Raw genomic sequence first — 18,953 nt, forward strand, 5'->3', positions numbered from 1 at the left:
GTGTCAGGCTGAGGACCCGCTGCGCGCGTCCGCACGGCGCCTCGTGTCAGGCTGAGGACCCGCTGCACGCGTCCGCACGGCGCCTTGTGTCAGGCTGAGGACCCGCTGCACGCGTCCGCACGGCGCCTTGTGTCAGGCTGAGGACCCGCTGCACGCGTCCGCACGGCGCCTTGTGTCAGGCTGAGGACCCGCTGCACGCGTCCGCACGGCGCCTTGTGTCAGGCTGAGGACCCGCTGCACGCGTCCGCACGGCGCCTTGTGTAACAAGTCCATTTTTGCGGCGGGTCGATACTATTGATGCTTCATTTCTAGGTCTAAATGTTATCCCCTGTGCTGCAATGCTCTGCCAGTGTCTGTAACATAAACAGGAGTGATGTTTTGCAGCTCTCTGTGCTAGCACAGGGAGTGATGCTCTGCGGGTTTCTGTATTAGCAATGGGAGGAATGCGCTGCAAATCTCTGCATTAGCACAGGGAGTGATGCTCTGTGGGTCTCTACATTAGTACAGGGAGTGATGCTCAGCAGGTCTTTGCATTAACACAGGGATTGATGCAGGTCTCTGTATTAGCACAGGCAGTGATGCTCTGCACTTCTCTGTATTAGCACAGGGAGTGATGCTCTGTGGGTCTCTGTATTAGCACAGGGAGTGATGCTCTGTGGGTCTCTGTATTAGCACAGGGAGTGATGCTCTGTGGGTCTCTGCATTAGCACAGGGAGTGATGCTCTGTGGGTCTCTGAATTAGCACAGGGATTGATGCTCTGCGGGTCTCTGCATTAGCACAGGGAGTGATGCTGTGCTAGTATCTGCATTAGCACAGGGAGTGATGCTCTGCGGGACTCTGCATTAGCACAGGGAGTGATGCTATGTGGGTCTCTGTATTAGCATAGGGAGTGATGCTCTGTGGGTCTCTGTATTAGCACAGGGAGTGATGCTCTGCGGGTCTCTGCATTAGCACAGGGATTGATGCTCTGTGGGTCTCTGCATTAGCACAGGGAGTGATGCTGTGCTAGTATCTGCATTAGCACAGGGAGTGATGCTCTGTGGGTCTCTGTATTAGCACAGGGAGTGATGCTCTGTGGGTCTCTGCATTAGCACAAGAAGTGATGCTCTGCGGGTCTCTGCATTAGCACAGGGAGTGATGCTGTGCTAGTATCTGCATTAGCACAGGGAGTGATGCTCTGCGGGTCTCTGCATTAGCACAGGGTGTGATGCTCTGCGGGTCTCTGTATTAGCACATGGAGTGATGCTCTGCTGGTTTGTGCCATGCTCCAATCTACTGCATCTTTTCCAGTAAGTCTGGATCCTGCGCCAGGGTACAAGAACGCCTGTCACTTTAGGAATGCCCCAAACCCCTGCGGGGAGACACTTGTTAAAAGATGAATAGCTGCTTTCAGGTTTCTCCATCATTAGCACCGAATCCTCCCTGACAGGTTGGCCTAAATCCCATACAAACCCTGTGTGTCCCTCCGTGTGCCACGTCCCAGTTTAACCCTGTCAATGCTAAGTGTCACAGGAGACCAGCTTTATGCCCACCTTTTCCAGGATCATTCATTGAGCAAAATAAGATGGTGAAATAAATTGTAGTTTATTCACAGAAATAGGCATACACACAGTGAAATACAAAATGCAGATGAAAAGCCCACTTACTGGGTGTCAAAAACTAGACTGTTCTAGGTGCAGGGAACCCTAAATAAGAGTTTTACCCTGACCTGGACTTAGCCCGGAATCCTCAGGTTTCAAAATCGGCGTGAAGTTCCACACGCCACCGCTGCCCTCTCTTCTGAGAACATGGACTCTTTTTGACCGGGGGATAGTACCAAACTCCTGGAACTAAAATCGGCTTGTAGTTCCAGCCGCGACTGCTACGTTCGATTATTATAACTTGGGCGCTAAAAACGGGACTTAGAATCTGGCGGGCAAACTTTCCTGGCTGGAAATCGAAGCTGGTTGCTCTGCTATTCATGCAAGAGCATCTTTGAAAAGCCCGTCCGCACTTCTACCGCTAGAAATCTAAAACCTGATTGGCTCAGATGTTTCTCATAGTATTTGGGGATTCATTCACAAAATACTGTAGCCAATTAGCGTGTGGGAAATTTCTCATTAGCCAATCAGAGCCAAGCCGGTCTAGAAAGCTGGGTCAGCAGGAAATCTGAAATGGCCAAGGGACATGCGCAATTTTGCCACCTCCGTCCCTGGCTATCTCATGCCACCCGCTGGGTCAGGCTCCTCTAGGTCTGGCAGAACAAATGGCAGTTCGGACGACTGCCATTGTTCCCAGGATGTGGGTACTTGAGCCCTTCCCTGTTTCCTGAGGCCTGCTGTCCTTCCATAGCAGAGGCCTGTCTACCGGTTCCTGGGCCCTGCCGCTCTCTCTCCATGGCAGAGGCCGTGTCCTGGTTCCTGTGCTGAAGCGGAGCACCTCCAGTGTATACTTCAGCTCCCTGTTTCCTGAGGCCTGCTGCCCTTCCCTTAGCAGAGGCCGGTCTACAAGTCCTGAGGTCTGTAGCTCTCTCTCTCCTTGCACTGGCCCGCTGTGGACTCTTGCACTGAAGCACTGGTTTACCAGTGCTGCCAGGCGGTGTGCCCACTCCGGTCTGCCTATCCCTTCCTGTGACCAGTACCATGGGCCGTGGTCACCGCACGTGCAGAAACCGCTCCCGCCCTGCAGCTATTACGCTGAAGCGGGACCTGGTTGACTCCCTATTGCCGAAACTCCGCTTGGATAACGTTTACCCTGAAGTCTCCAGTCCTGGCCCTGGCTTGTCCACTGACGATGCTGCCTTCTCCAGTCCCGACCCTGCTACGTACGACTACGAACTGCGCAATCCGGATCAGCCTGCGCGGTCTAAGGTCGGTGCTTATACAACCCCACCTCAGCCACGCAGCCCGACCCTGGTTTGTGGCGAGCACAAGCGTGACAAGTACATACCAGCACTATTACAGTATGAATAAAATATACTTGACTACCTGTCTCAGTCTCTGGGTATGGAGAATATAATAGAAAGATGCACTTTTATTTCTATCAGCCCTTATTCCCCACACACTATCTACTGGACTCAGACTGAACTCTGAGAGTCCCCCCACAACCTTATCTACTGCTGGAGCACCCAAGAATCCCAATATAGGTTCTGGGCTACCTGGGCATGAACTGGGGTATCCCCCTTAACCTAAGGACCCCTTATAGTTACAGGGACACTTTTCATCCCTTTGTCCCATTTACCTTTCCTGGCTATGCTGAAGCAGGGAACCCTAGCGGTGAGTCGCGCTACCGTTTTCAAGGGGAGATATTGCAAGGACACTGTGCCTACATGTATCGAGTATCATGGATGATTCCCGGGTACATTTTTAGGGGAACCGACAACTCCGGCCCCAACTACCTACGCACAGTCTGACAACAATTTCTCTGCAAAACCCCCCTTGAAACTCATGCCCTAGCAATCCCTGCTCGCTGCATACCGCATATTACAGGCTATGCATATACAGTTACTGGGTTCAAGAGCTGACTCTTCTTGAACCCTTATTAAGGATCAGGGGTAACTAAAACAGGGCTTGACCTTTATTAAGAGCCTGGTTACCCCCTCACCGTCACACTAAGGCTGAGTCCGTGGTGACTCAGCTCGTGCGGAGGCGCGCTGAGGCTGAGGGAAAGCGGGTGCTTTCCCTGGCCTTGGTTAGCGCGCCATCCGGGGGCGTGTTGGGGGGGCGGGCCAGTGACGTCACGGAGCTGGTTCGCCCTCATTGGGTGAACCGCTCACGTGACCGGCCCTGCGCTCCCGTGAGCGCGCAAATGTAAAATTTTACTAAGACCCACGCTTCCGCACGCTTGCGGAAGCGTGCGCGAGCCCCTGCTAAAGCTGCTCTCATTGCGGCTGCAGGGGGTCACTGGTAAGCAAGAGCGCGCCTCAGCACGGGTCAGCGCCTAAGCGCTGACCATGCCCGAGGCCTAAGAGCACAGAGAAGCTGGTCCCTCTGACAGCGAATGGGTTAATTAATCCAGGGGTGCTCAACTCCAGTCCTCAAGGGCCCCCCTCCCCCCCAACAGGTCAGGTTTTGAAGATATCCCAGCTTTACCACAGGTGGCTCAATCAGTGGCTCAGTCTTTGACTGAAGCTGAAGCTGAGATGTCCTCAAAACCGGACCTGTTTGGGATGGGGGGGGGGGAGGGGGTCTTGAGGATTGGGGTTGAGAACCCCTGAGTTAACCCATCGATGGAAAAATATTAACCACTTGGGACCTATTATTATTATTAATATTATCATCGTATACTTGTATGTCGCCAACCTTTTCTGCAGCACAGTACAATGTGGGAGGGGGCGGGGCCATAGTAAGGAGGTCTTTGTCTCCAAGAGCTTACAATCTAGAAGGCAGCTTTAGGGGTGCTCCTTTACATACTGACTAAAAATATGTTAAGAGCATCATTCAGGATATTTGTGCGGTAGTGTCAGTTTATCGAGCTCCTGCTGTCAAATACATTGGCACACATTTGGCAGTGACGGTGTTAACCTTGGAGAAGGTGGTAAGCGCAGTTTCCACAAGACCACTTGAACTTGCTTTTTATTGCAGCAATTTACCCAGCTAATAGTCGTGATTATTTTTGTATCCGTGGATAGCGTGGGAAGCAGATTAGAGCAGAACGCGCAGCGCAGGAGAGATAGTAGAGGCAAACTGCTCCCTAATCAGTGACTAATACGCTATTAAAGCACAGGAGCCCAGTATAGATATTAACTAAAGAAATTACAGAGTAACGTGATGTGATTCCCATCAGTAAACACTTCCATACATATACACATATATACAGTATAGGGATGCACGCGTGCACACACACTCTATTGGCCTATGAGGCTCTGCAACTCTGTGGGAAATCAAGGTGGCCTGTGAGAAAAGCACAGCGTAGTTGGGCAGGCATGGGAGCTGTGAGGGGAGAGGCAGGGTGCAGACGTCCCCTCGTCCCCCTTCTCTCTGCAACCTTATATAAAAACACAAAGGGACATTGGGGAGGTGTACTGGGGCACCCACCATCGGATGCGGGGAGACATGAAGTGGAGTGGAGGCCCGAAAAAATCAAGGTAAGATGATTCAGAGTCCCAAAACAAAGCAGATGGAGGTCAGAACTGACAAAGCACATGTAAACCAAAAAATCTACAGTTAAGTGACTTTTACTCACAGGGATGTATTGTACTGTATGTCTTTATTTATATAGCGCCATTAATGTACATAGCGCTTCACAGCAGTAATACATGTGGTAATCAAATAAATAACAGATAATATAAATAACAGATCATGGGAATAAGTGTTTCAGACATAAAAGAAACATTAAGGAAGAGGAGTCCCTGCCCCGAGGAGCTTACAGTCTAATTGGTGGGGAGAACGTACAGAGACAGTAAGAGGGGGTTCTGTCTGGTAAGTGCGTCTGCCGGGGGCCAAGCATTATGTATCACGTGTTCAGAATAGCCACAGTGCTATTCATATGCTTCTTTAAGCAAGTGTGTCTTAAGGTGGGTCTTAAAGGTGGATAGAGAGGGTGCTAGTCGGGTACTGAGGGGAAGGGCATTCCAGAGATGCGGGGCAGTAAGTGAAAAGGCTTAAGGCGGGAGAGGGCTTTAGATACAAAGGGGGTAGAAAGAAGACATCCTTGAGAAGAACGCAAGAGTCGGGATGGTGCATAACGAGAAATTAGGGCTGAGATGTAAGGAGGGGCAGAAGAGTGTAAAGCTTTAAAAGTGAGGAGGAGAATCGAGTGTGAGATGCGGGATTTGATCGGAAGCCAGGAGAGGGATTTTAGGAGGGGAGACTGTATGCATTTAATTCCTTAAGATGATTGGTGTATGATGGCCTTTTTGGAGCAACCTGCTACATCTCCTTATATTACCTGTCCTTTTATATTACCTACATATAACCTATAAATAACCACCCCAGGCAAGACAAAATGGATAAAACTAAAGTAGACAACACACCAAAATCCATCAAGGACTACTTGAAGGATAAGTCAGCTGATAACCAGAAACCCCCTAATCAGGTTGAATATGAAATAGAGGACACTGACAACTCACAGGCGGTTGGAGGTTCCGACTTTTCACAAACTCCGATCCAACCATACAGATCTCACTCAACAAGTGGCCACGGTTGATTCTAAATTAGACCGGCTACAAGAGAAATGAACTGAAATTGGCCATAGAGTCACGGCAACGGAAATGCAACAGGAGGAAAAACAAAATATATAACAAATCCCTCTCCATTGAAAGCAAGATGACCAAGATTAAAGATAAATTGGAGGACAGTGAGAATCAGGGTGGGTTAAACCTAACGATTATTGGGGTATCTGAAGGATCATAAAAGGTTCGACGGTCGAATTTATCAGAGTCCTGCTGAATGAGATTCTAGGAAAAGACTACCAAAATCCAGGTTTTAAACTTGAAAGAGCGCACAGAGCATTTGGTCCCAGACCAAACTCCAATGACAGACCGAGACCTATCGTGAAGAAACCATCTTGAAAGTGGCTTGGCAGAAATAACAACTATCCTACCATTAAAGTAAAATTATGATATTCCCTGACTTTAATGCTGAAACCCCACTGAAAAAAATTGAGATGCTTAAATGGCGAGAACCGCTGATGAAAGCGGGAGTTAAGGTGATTGTATGGTATCCAACAAAACTTCTGTATGTCCAACACAACGAAAATAAATTGCTGTGTTCTGAGCAGGAGGTCAAGGATTTTCTGGCTTCGCAAAAGAATGCCCCAACCGAAGGTTGGCAAAACTAGCTGGCTTTGTCTACTGTAAGACCTTTGTGCCAACCCTGCCAGGTACAAGGTCAGGAATAATACTCACGCAACACGCTTTAATAATTAGGGTGCTCTGATGGCCTAACAGTCACCTATGTGTCTCTTTGATTGTTAGCCCTGTTCTGGGATCGTATTCTATAGAATGTTTCATGTTTATGATTATCGGTTGCTAATCCATTCCGTTGGATGGGTCTATTCAGAGGTTTAGTAACAATGCTACAGTCTATTGACCGGTATAATTCTTATATACACAAATGGGAGTGCCGCCACAAATTCAATGTGTCCTAGGTTTGGAAGGGGACCAGGGACACGACCAATACCTGCTGATATCCTTATGAATTTACCTTCAATCTGGTTACTTAATAATTAAGTATGGTACTGGTGCAGTGTCTATCTTTAAACATGCTGGGTTTAAACTCCCCAATTAAATGGAAACTAATTATTTCTGCACTCAGGAGAGAGAATACCGGGATTGTTTTCTTACAAGGAACACACCTCACTGATGATGAAAACACTAATATGTTTCAGAAATTGGGTGGCGAGAGACAATTCTCCAGTTTTTCTTCTAAGAGAAGAGGTGTTGCCACCGTAATATCAAAAACATGCCCATTGGGGATCTAATATTCGCTCACTGACAAAGAGGGACATTATGTTATCATCAGAGGCTCCACAGAATCCCATTCTATCGCCCTCATAAATATTTATGCACCCAATGGTAATTTTAATTTTTTTGAAGAGCTCTCTTCACTAATCAAACAGAAAACTCAGGGGTTATTAATCCTAGGAAGGGATTTCAATGCAATCGCCGATCTCAAAGACAGATCAAGAGATGGTGCTTGTTTTAAAGGAGCCGAGCATAGCTTACTTAAACTTATCTCTGAAAATGCACTCGATGTTTGGGCTAACAAATATCCTAGCTCCAGGGATTACACATATTATTCCCCTAATCACAAGATATATTCAAGAATCGACTGGTTTATAGTTGACTCAAACCAGATTGCGAATATTAAGTCATGTAATATTGAGCAGATTACTCTCTCTGAACATGCTATGTTATCTATATCACTCCATGTACGTGTGCATGATAAACTGCCGTTTTGATTGTCCCTGAATAGGTTTATTCTCAAAAAACAATGAAAAGACAATGAAGAAGTCTTTCAAAAATATTATTCTGAGTTATATACAACTCGATTTGAACAGTCTGGTATCCCACCGACCGTTAAAGTACTACTAGATATTAGATTTCCTAGGGTTTCGGTGAGGGGGGAAAACCTAGAAGACCCCCATCTCCATCACTGAGATAGCGGGTGCAATCACATCTCCCAAAAATAGTAGAGCTGGGGAACCAGATGAATATCCAAACAATTTCTTATCTCCTGAATTATGTCTCTATTATGTAGGCCCTACATTGTAGGGTATTTAATGGGGTGTGGGAGGGGGTTCATTACCAGGATCATTGATGGAAGCAAACATTATGCTAACACCAAAAGAGGGAAAGGATAGTAGTTATTGTGTGAACAAGACCAATTGCACTTCTAAATTCTGATATAAAAATCTTTGCTAAAATTCTGGCCAATCATCTGGGACCCCTTTTGTGCCAATTAGTGCATAAAGATCAGTCAGGTTTATAGGTGGTAGAAAGTGAGCAGATAATGTAAGGTGACTAGTCAACATGATGCACTTATCACAGAGTGTAGATAAACCTTTTGTTTTATCATTAGATGCCGAAAAAGCATTTGACTGTGTGGAATGGCCATATCTATGGCCCATTTTAAAGAAGTTTGGATTTAGCCCTAAATTTTGTTCATTGATCCATGCCCTTTATAACAAACCCAAATCCACACTCTTAATTAATGGGAATAAGACCCCGTATTTAACTTTAACACAAGGAACGAGACAGGGGTGCCCCCTCTCCCCACTTCTATTTGCCCATGCTATTGAATCGTTAGCACAGCGCATTAGGAACAACCCCTAAATTATTGGAGCCTCTCGTCTAGCCCCCTCGCATAATATTGCACGCTATGCTGATGATATTATCCTTTTTTTTTAAAGAGCCTGCCTGGTACTTCTCTCCCAGACCTTGACTCAGTGCTCCAAATCTATGGAGAAGAAGCAGGCTTTAAGATTAATCATTCAAAATCTAAACTAATGTGGCTGGACTCGAATCCCAAAAATGTAGCAACTGGAATTAAATTCCAGTCAGCAATAGATCATATTTCTTACATATTGGTACTCCACTGTCTGATGCCCACTGGATACAATTGGAGGAATTTATTACAGAGGCAAGGCCAATAGCTATGCTACTTTCAGACCCAGTAGACACAATCAGGGTGAAAGCTCATCCATTTATCCCAACCGCTCTCCATAACTGGAGCACTGAGTGTAGAGGGAGAGGGGGGTTGGTCCGGTATTAAAGGGGTTGCACCCCATATGGCCACCCCCTGACCTCACCAGGGAGGCAAGGGGTTAACTGGACTGCAGTCCAGGAATGTGGCTTATACCTTGTCATGTCAGGAAAATGTATGTTCCCCTGTTCCCATGTTTCATTATAATCCTGTATTTTAAAAATGTTTTAAAGTGCATTTCTGTATCTCCGGTTCTGGAGGTTGCAGAGAGTTGAAATTTGGCCAATATGTAGAGTCACTGTAGACATTAAAAACTGGCAAATTTCGACCCACTGGGCCCACCAGAACGGAACTTATTAATATGTGAAGATATTAACGTGTATATGGTATTTTGGAGCTGCTCTGAAAATGCAGACTCCATCTGCTATGCTAATAGGTCAGGAAGGGCAGCCGGATGATTTAGCATAAGCCCTGTGATCAAAAGTTAACTGCCCTGATTGTTTACACTAGGAACCAAGTACTGATCAAAAGACTTTGCCGCTCTAACTGTTTACCTGAGGGCGAAGAAGCATCAAACTGGAGTGGTTTGTAAGTGTTATATCTACACCTACAAACAATGAAGATCCTGCCAGATACTTCATCTGGTAGACTGGTCGTCGCCCTGATTTAATTATGGGGCTACAGAAATAAGACCCTCAGAGTCCCAGTACGCATGGGCTAACTAGCTGGGGGGCATGGGTTAAACTGTTTTTCCACGTTAGGGATTGGATACAGATAATTGTTCACCAATAGTCTGTATTCAATGTTAAGAATAGGGTTACAAAGGTATATAAACTGTGTCAACCCTACAGTTTTAGTTGTTCTACTGATCTCATCTTGAATGTCACCGGATTGCTGGAGAATTGCTAGCTTATACTTCTCCATTCCCCAACACTAAGTAAGTGTTACCTTCTTGCCTGTTAATTGTACTATATTGCTGTGTTCACCTTTTTAAGGAATAAATATATTTTATTATATCTAAGCCTCGTTCAGTTCAACCCAGATATTTGGTGTTTGTTATATCTTGTCATAAGTTACCGTGACACTGAGCCTCTCCAAACTGCAGCTCGACAGTATGGTTTCACCGTTTACTAAAATGAAATGTTTAAACCCTATTACGGAATAGGTATTCGAACCACTTATCACTGAATTAAACACAGTGGCTATATTCAGATTTAAACATGTCTACCAACAAGGTGCAATCCATGCTACAACTGCAAGAACAAATAGATGAATTCACTTCTACCAATACTTTCAGAAACCACATGCCTCCAAACCAAACATTTCCATCCGCTTTAGAATAGATAATATATAATGAGGAGCCTAGACATGCCTCATCTAGGATTCAGAGGGAGCTATCCTATCTCTCTATACAGAAGACATGGCGCCTACACTAGAAGCCTGCCACTCTGACATAGGGAGGCGCTTAGATAGTGAAGAGTGGCAGGACATTTGGGGGTAGTTACGCAAGGCCTCGGTTTCTGCCTCAATAACGGAAACAAGCAATAAAATGTTCTATAGAACGTACCAGACTCCTATTAAATTAGCCCGTATGCAACCCGGCCAAACATTCGTCTGCTGGAAACTATGGGGGCAGAGAGCATTTGATCTGCACATATGGTGGAGTTGCCCTAAAGTCACCTCTTTTTATAAAAAGGTTTTCAGTGAGGTAAAGACTATCACAGAGGTAGATATCCCCTTCCAGCTCAAGAATGGCGGCTTGGGCTAAATTGATACAGGTATTCCTAAACATACGAAGACTCTAATTAGACATCTCATCTTTGCAGCCAAAAATATACTAGCAAGAACGTGGACAATACCCTCAACCTCATCCGTGAAAGAATGGTGGGACAGAATGGAATTTATTAGAATAATGGAGAAGCTGACATACACCAATAGATATTAAACACCCAAATACCACCAAATATGGGCTCCCTATCGTGTATAATGGAGTCATAATATCAAATAATGGTTTTCAGAACTAGGTTTTTGGATCCCAGGGTCCTTCATGCACTGCACAAGGTTAAGTTTGAAGTTAGGTGAATAAGATTATACTAGAACTATATGATGCTAGTCAATCTATCATTATCCCTGTAAAGTGTAAAATGTATCAAACCCCTTTGAATGTAGATCTCTGGTACTTATTTTATCTTTATATGAAATCTCTCTATTGTTGCGTTGGGAGAATTGCAATATACAATGTTCAGAATTTAATGTTTCGGTCACAATGTTTGATGTGTTTTGGAATATTGTATAAAGCAGGAATTGTCAATAAAATTTGAATACAATTCTTTTTTTTAATAATATACTACTGCTTTCAATTTGCAGTTAAAAGATTGCAGAATTTGGAATTTCTTTGTTCCTGTTAAATCACAAAATTCAGTGGTTGATTTCATTAAATTACAGGCAGAACAAATATTGCAGGCCAAAAAACCCGTGTTAACACTCTGTTATAAGACGTTTGTCGATACAATGGGGCGATAGAGGCTGTGTACTAGAGTGTTAGTCAAATTTGGCGCACGTTTGCTAACAAGATTAATTATGTCCACTAATTTCATTTTCAAATCTATGTCAATCATTAGGACATGCCAATGTTTCTGTAGTATATATTTTAAGGTAGACCAGTGACGATTGTATGTTCCTATGAATTGTATATCATTAGCACTGTGTTTATTATTAAGTTGTTTAATATTAGGTACCAGTAATGAATCTCTATTTCTAGCTTTACTTTTATTAAGTCCATGTTTAATCATTGTGTTGCTATAGCCACTTGTCTGAAACCTAGATTTAATTTCAAGAGCTCTAGCCTCAAATACTGATGGAGTAGAGCTATTGTGTTTTAATCTAAGAAATTCCCCTAATGGGTATCCCCTTGATTTTATGTAAAGGTTGCGCACGTAATGACTGCATTGGTAGAGGTTTCTTTTCTCTAGATATCTGTCTCAATATGTCCCCCAGGATCAATAGGAATTCTCAGATCCAAGAAGTCAAATGAGAAAAACGAACTACACTAGTCAGCTTTATATTGAGATGATTGTGATTGAGGCTATCAATGAAAAGTTGAAAATTCGGGTTGTGACCCGTCCCAAAAAAATGAGAATATCATCGATAAACCTCAACCGCAAAAATACATGATCAGCCCCTGCACAGCCATCATCCAAAACCACAAATTCTCTCTCTCATCTCCCCATAAAAACGTTAGCATAGGAAGGTGCGCAAGTAGCTCTCATTGCCATACCTTATTTTTGTAAATAAAATTTTAATTTTAAACACAAAATAATTATGTATCAAAATAAAATTAAGACGGTCCATCAAAAAAATAATCAAATATTTATTTAGATTACTCACGAAAAGAAAAAAGCGTGCAGCCTGTAGAGTAAGACCTTAAATATAATAAAGTGTTCCAGCCCTACATATTTAACCCTACAATACAGGGGATAGGCAGAGGTACGGAGCGGGTAGGGTAATCCTGAATGCTAAGACTGAGCTGTCCCTAGATAGGTCGTGACACTGAGAAAAAAGGCTGCCTACTTCTCAAGACTATAACAGGAGTCTCCTGTTGGAACCTTGAAAAGTAGGCAGCCTTTTGCTCAAACCACCGTCCCTTTAAGTCAAAACAAATCATAAAGTAAACTCCTACTCCCTCCTTACCTATTGTCTTGCACATCACCGCCGTCCCTACGGCACGCGCTCCCGCAGGAGCTTTTCTGATGTTGCGGAGTTTGGCTCCGCTCCCACTTGCGTCATGCATCAACGTCGTGCGGCATGCACACGTGACGCGTGTGCACCGCTCTCAAGCTGCGCGTCAACGTTCGTAATCATGCCCACCTGTCTCCTGTGTCTGTCTCCCTATCAGTGCCTCCGCAGAGGCCGCGCCTCCGCTCCGCCCTCCTCTCTCATTGGTCATACTTCCTCATATATGCTCAGCTGTGCCACTTGCACTTTGGCTGAGCATAGTTCCAGTTAGTGCTGTTCTCCCACTTCCTGGTTCCTTGTCCTGCCTTGCCTCAGTTGCCTTGTTTCAGATTGATCTCCTGTGTACCGACCCGGCTTTACCTTGGACTCTGCACTTCTCGCTCACCGACCCCGGATTACCTCTGACCTTCCGCATCTCTCCAATCCCGACCACGGCTAACGGACCTCTATGCTTCTACTGGCTCCAACCCCTGACCACGGCTAAACGGACACTGACCATTCTACCGGCTCCTACCTCAGACCTCAGCAAGTACTTGACCATTCTACTCTCTCCAATCCTGACCTGGCTGCCTGACTATCCGCACTCCAGACGCGCCCCCGTGGCTGTGGGTGGCGTTACACCCATTCCCACCTCAGTACCGGGGTCCCGCCTGTTTGTGGTGAGCACAGCGTTACATTTATACAGTGGCGAGAAAAACTTTGCAAACCCTTAGGATTTTCACATATATTAAACCTAAAATGTTATTAGATCTTAATCTAAGTCATAATAATAGATAATAAAGATAACCTGATCAAACAAATTACATGAAAACATAATACTTTTGCAACATTGATTAAACATTCAATATCCATTTGTGAAAAAGTGTGTGACCCTTTAGATTCAGTGCCTGGTGGCGCCCCCTTGAGCAGCAATAACTTCAACAAAGCGTTTCCTGTAACTGCTGGTCAGGCACTTACATCGGGTTTGAGGAATTTTGGTCCATTCCTCCTTACAGAACTGCTTCAACTCAGCATTTGACTTGACATTTGAGGGCTTCCTTGCAGGGACAGCTCGCTTCAGGTCTGGCCACAACATTACGATGCGGTTTAGGACCAGACTTTGACTAGGCCATTCTAAAATGCAGAATTTCTTCATGTGCAGCTATTCTTTTGTAGATCAGCTTGTCTGTTTATGATCATTGTCTTGTTGCAATTAAGAAACTCAGTTAAGTGGCATTATTATATTGTAATTAATATGTATGAATTCGTTATGAAGATAAAATGCCAAGTATACAGTATATTGTCTGATTTGCAACAGTTCTTTCTTTAATTCATATTATATCTCATATGATATGCTAATGTTGGTTAATTAGTATTTTCTGAAGAATTCAGTTACATTGGGTTGTATTTTTAGTTATAGTGGGAGTGCGGCTGTGCTGAGTTGTCTGAACAAGAGAGGCCCTGTGGGTGACAATTGAGTGACTATAGACAACTGTGGTTAGAGCTGATGCCACCAGAAGAGGCTATGGCATTAGGTTGGATTAATAAGGAGTTCTGAGATCTTTCCAGAACACTGGCCATATTAGGGTTATTCTCTGTATGGAGACGTGGGCAGTTCCTTATCAGATATGACCTGTTTCAAGTTGTAGGACCTTATCTAGTAATAATTAATGGTAGGAAGAACGGACTAAGGGATATTATGTGGATAAATATCTAGCAGTCGGTAGCTAGTGGTAGAACAGATGGATTATACCTGCAGGAGGACAGAGGGATTACACCAGAAGGATGTGAGGGGGATAACACCAGGATAAAGGAGGAAGAATCAGCTTTAACATCATGATATTAAGATCAAATATAAGGATTCCCCTCAGTAACAGAATATTATGCAACAATCATTTGATGATATCCTAACTTATTTGATGTTACCTCCATTTTGTACTATTTGTGTATGAGAGTATTTATCTTCAAAATAAACATTTCTTTTTATGTGCTGACACAAGAATGCTGAGTACTGTTATGCCAATCAAAAGAGAAATAAGGACATTTTACACTGCATGACGCACGTTCGCTTCAGCTTCAGCTCACAGACGGATGGCCTACCATTCTCCTCGAGAATCTTCTGATACAATACAGAATTTATGGCTGGGCCAATGATGGCAAACTGTTCAGGTCATGAGGCAGCAAAGCAGCCCCAAACCATCACATTCCCACTGCCATGCTTGAAGGTTGGGATGAGGTTCTTCAGTTCGAACACAGTTTTGGTTTTCACCAAACATGACATTTCTCATTGATGAAAAAGTTCTACCTTTGACTCATCTGGCCAGAGAACATTGTTCCAGAAGTCTTGTGGATCATCTATGTGCTCTTTGGCGAATTTTAGACGGTAGCAATGTTCTTTTTAGAGAGCAGTGGTTTCCTCCTTCCATGAACACCATTTTTGTTCAGTCTTTTTCTGATACTTGAGTCATCAACACTCACATTAGCCAAGGCGAGAATGGCCTGCAGATCCTTAGATATTACTCTGGGGTTCTTTGTCACTTCCTGGATGATTTTCCGGTTTGTTCTTGGAGAGATTTTGGTATGACGACTGCTCCTGGGTAGAGTGAATGTGGTCCTGAACTTTCTCCATTTGTGCACTGGTTGAGCCTCAAATCATTAGAAAAGGTTTTGTAACCCTTTCTAGACTGATGAGCATCAATAACTGCTTTTCTGTGGTCCTCAGAGATTTCTTTTGATTGTGGCATGACGTGTTTCCACACAGCTGTATGATGAAGACCAAACGCACAAAGTTTCTGATGTTTATATAGGGTGGGGCCTCCCAAACTTTCACCTGAAGATCTACCTAATTATTTGAACACCTGATTTTAATTATCCCCTCAAATTTAGTTGATAATCTCAGGGTTTCACTTACTTTTTCACATACCCTGACTCTTAATTACTAATTGTCTGTCTAATTCACACATCATTCTGTTTCAAAAGGCATGGAATTGGTTAATATAAACCCTATTGGATATGTAAGAAAAGTCTGGTTTTGATGCAAGAAGGTTATCGTGGAAAAACTACGGAGTTTCCTTAATTATCATTGGATTTCACAAACGTTTTCTCGCCACTGTATATGTACATATACATGTATATATGCATATGTACATAGCAGCATTCTGTGCAAGGACAGCGTGTGTATTTAGCTGCACTGCCACTCAGGGGATGCGGTGCCGGGCAGATCTCGCACACCTGGGTCACTTCTGCCTTTGTTCCCCTGTGTTTGCGCTTCAAATTGCTGCTCTTTAGACCCATAGAACGCGTTGTTGTCTTTTCCAAGGCCCCCTTTGTTGCATCCTAATCGGCAACTGAAAAGAGGCGGCGGATTAACGTGGTGCAGGGAAGAACACGGAAACATTATAAAGGACAGGCCGTCTTCCGACCCTGTGATGATAAAGTTACCTGTTGGATGAAGCTCTGGCCCGCAGCTGGGTTATCTGTGTCTCATTGCTGCTGCTGCTGCTGCTGCCAGCCCGAGTTTTAGTGCAGGGGTGCTCAACTACAGTCCTCAAGACACCCCCCCCCCCCCAACAGGTCAGGTTTTCATGATATCCCAGCTTCAGCACAGGTGGCTCAAAGACTGAGCCTCTGATTGAGCTACCTGTGCTGAAGCAGGGGCTGATTGAGCCACCTGTGCTGAAGCTGGGATATCCTGAAAACCTGACCTTTTGGGGGTGGGGGGTCTTGAGGACTGGAGTTGAGCCCCACAGTTTTAGTGGAACGCCTTCTCAATGAGAATACAAAGAGTGCGCTGTGTACAGGCAAAGATCTCCAACCTGATTTACCTGTGACTGTCCTGCTTTCAACAGCTCGGAAGAATAGGCAGGACAGGACTTGTTACAATCACAGTACAATATAATACATGTGATTTTTAGTTTGTCCACTTACTTTATCACTCATACTGTATCTCTCTGGTTCATGGAAACCTGTTCCGTGTGAACCCCCCAGAAGTGTGGCAGTACTATCTAATGATGCTGAGTACCTTTGAATCATTAGGTTCATGTGTCCTTTTTGCCAAAAAAATTGATGCTCAGAAAAGCGTTTTTTTATTCCATGCAAAGCATCTTAAGCTCGCCCCTCCCCACTTTCCAAGTTATCCGTTTCATTTTGCTGGGTTACAACAGATCCAATGCTGATCATGCTTCCCCTAATTCTAGCGGTAAATAATAATTTGAACTCAGGGAGTGTTAGGACCTGCTAACGGTCATGCCTTGAAGTGGCAGCAGGCTTAAGACGCTTTGGCCAAAGGGTTGAACTGAATGACACTTTTTCAAGAGAATATAGGTATTGCACTGTGTATTTTTGTCACATTGGAAGTAGCTTTGGGCATCTTTATATTGAATTGTATGTCTTTATTTATATAGCGCCATTAATGTACATTGCGCTTGTTTGTTTTTTGTTGTGGGAATTGGTATAGAGCCACTGATTGAGCCACCTGTGCTGAAGCAGGGATATCCTGAAAACCTGACCTGTTGGTGGACCTTGAGGACTGAGTTGGCCACCCCTGGTATAGAGTATTCTGATACTGTGTCTATTAATGCTATCTGTTATACAGTGAAATGCAGGCTAGCACTGTCTCAAGCCCAGCACAGCACCGCTACCTTTTAATAAAACTAACAATACCCTAAACATGAAATCTCATTTCTTGGGCTCCTGTGGATGTTATATATTTTGGCGAAGGAGAAAAGGGGGAAGATCAACCGAGTCCCAAAATAGTGGAAAAACAAACGCTTTCCCCCCTCGCTGAACGATTTCCGTAAAATTCCTTCACCGCAGGGATCTGTTTCATTAAATGAAGATTTAGGAAATATTGGTGAATAATCCAATTAGAACAGAGGCTGAGCGGCATTTGGAAATCTTTCCCGCACTACGCATTTAAAATATAACCGAAGGGTTAATTAAATCTAAGAACAAACACACAGGAGTGTCAATAGGGGAATTTAACCCCTGCATTGCAGACCGATGTTCACCATCAGCTTTTTATCATTTCTATGATATAATGTATAGTTATTGACAACAATTATTCTTTACAGATTATTTGTAATCATTATTTTTCTGAAATAGAAAACTGTGGCAAAATATTTAAACCAAGTGAATAATTAAACATCAAGTTTAAAAGAAAAGGCCATATTTCTATTTTTCTGTCTGTCTGTCTGTCTGTCTGTCAATCTAGCTACAGCAGGGCCCCGCTTTTCGGCGATCCGCCGATACGGCGACACCGAGAAGGGGGCCGCCATGTTGGATCCTAAGTCACGCATGCGCAGAACGGGCGGTTGCGCCCGGCGCGCATGCGCAGACCGTAGGTAGCGCATGCACAGAACGGCGGAAAATGCCGGTTTGCGCATGCGCAGAACTGAAAATCGCCGGATCCACTTTCTGGCGATTTTCACTATACGGCAGCCCCCTGGAACAAAACCCGGTGTATACCCAGGGCCCTCCTGTATCTATCTATTATCTATTTGTCTATCTATCAACAAATCTGTCTATCTACCTTTCCATGTGTTGTTCTATCTGTCTACCTGTCTGTCCGTCCATCTCTCTATATCTATCTCTCTGTCGGTCTATTATCTATCTATCTATCTATCTATCTATCTATCTATCTGTCGGTCTATTATCTATCTATCTATCTATCTATCTATCTATCTATCTATCTATCTATCTATCTATCTGTCGGTCTATTATCTATCTATCTCTCTCTCTGTCGGTCTATTATCTATCTATCTATCTATCTATCTATCTATCTATCTATCTATCTATCTATCTATCTATCTAACAATCTATCTGTCGGTCTATTATCTATCTATCTATCTATCTATCTATCTGTCTGTCTGTCTGTCTGTCTGTCTGTCTGTCTATTATCTATCTATCTGTTTATCTTTCTGTTTGTTTATTTATATACCCTATACTGTTCCATTTCTCTGCAATTCAGGTGCCTAAGGGTTAATGATATCGTCATTTTTCCAGGAATATAGTGCATTTTATCAAGAGATTATAAAAAACGCCTCGTGCCAAAGTCCCTTCGCGTATGCCATCTTTGATAAAAATCACTAACCCGTTTGGCCACGTGGTGGAGG

Source organism: Ascaphus truei, chromosome 9 (assembly GCF_040206685.1).
Source record: "Ascaphus truei isolate aAscTru1 chromosome 9, aAscTru1.hap1, whole genome shotgun sequence".
Classification (NCBI taxonomy): domain Eukaryota; kingdom Metazoa; phylum Chordata; class Amphibia; order Anura; family Ascaphidae; genus Ascaphus; species Ascaphus truei.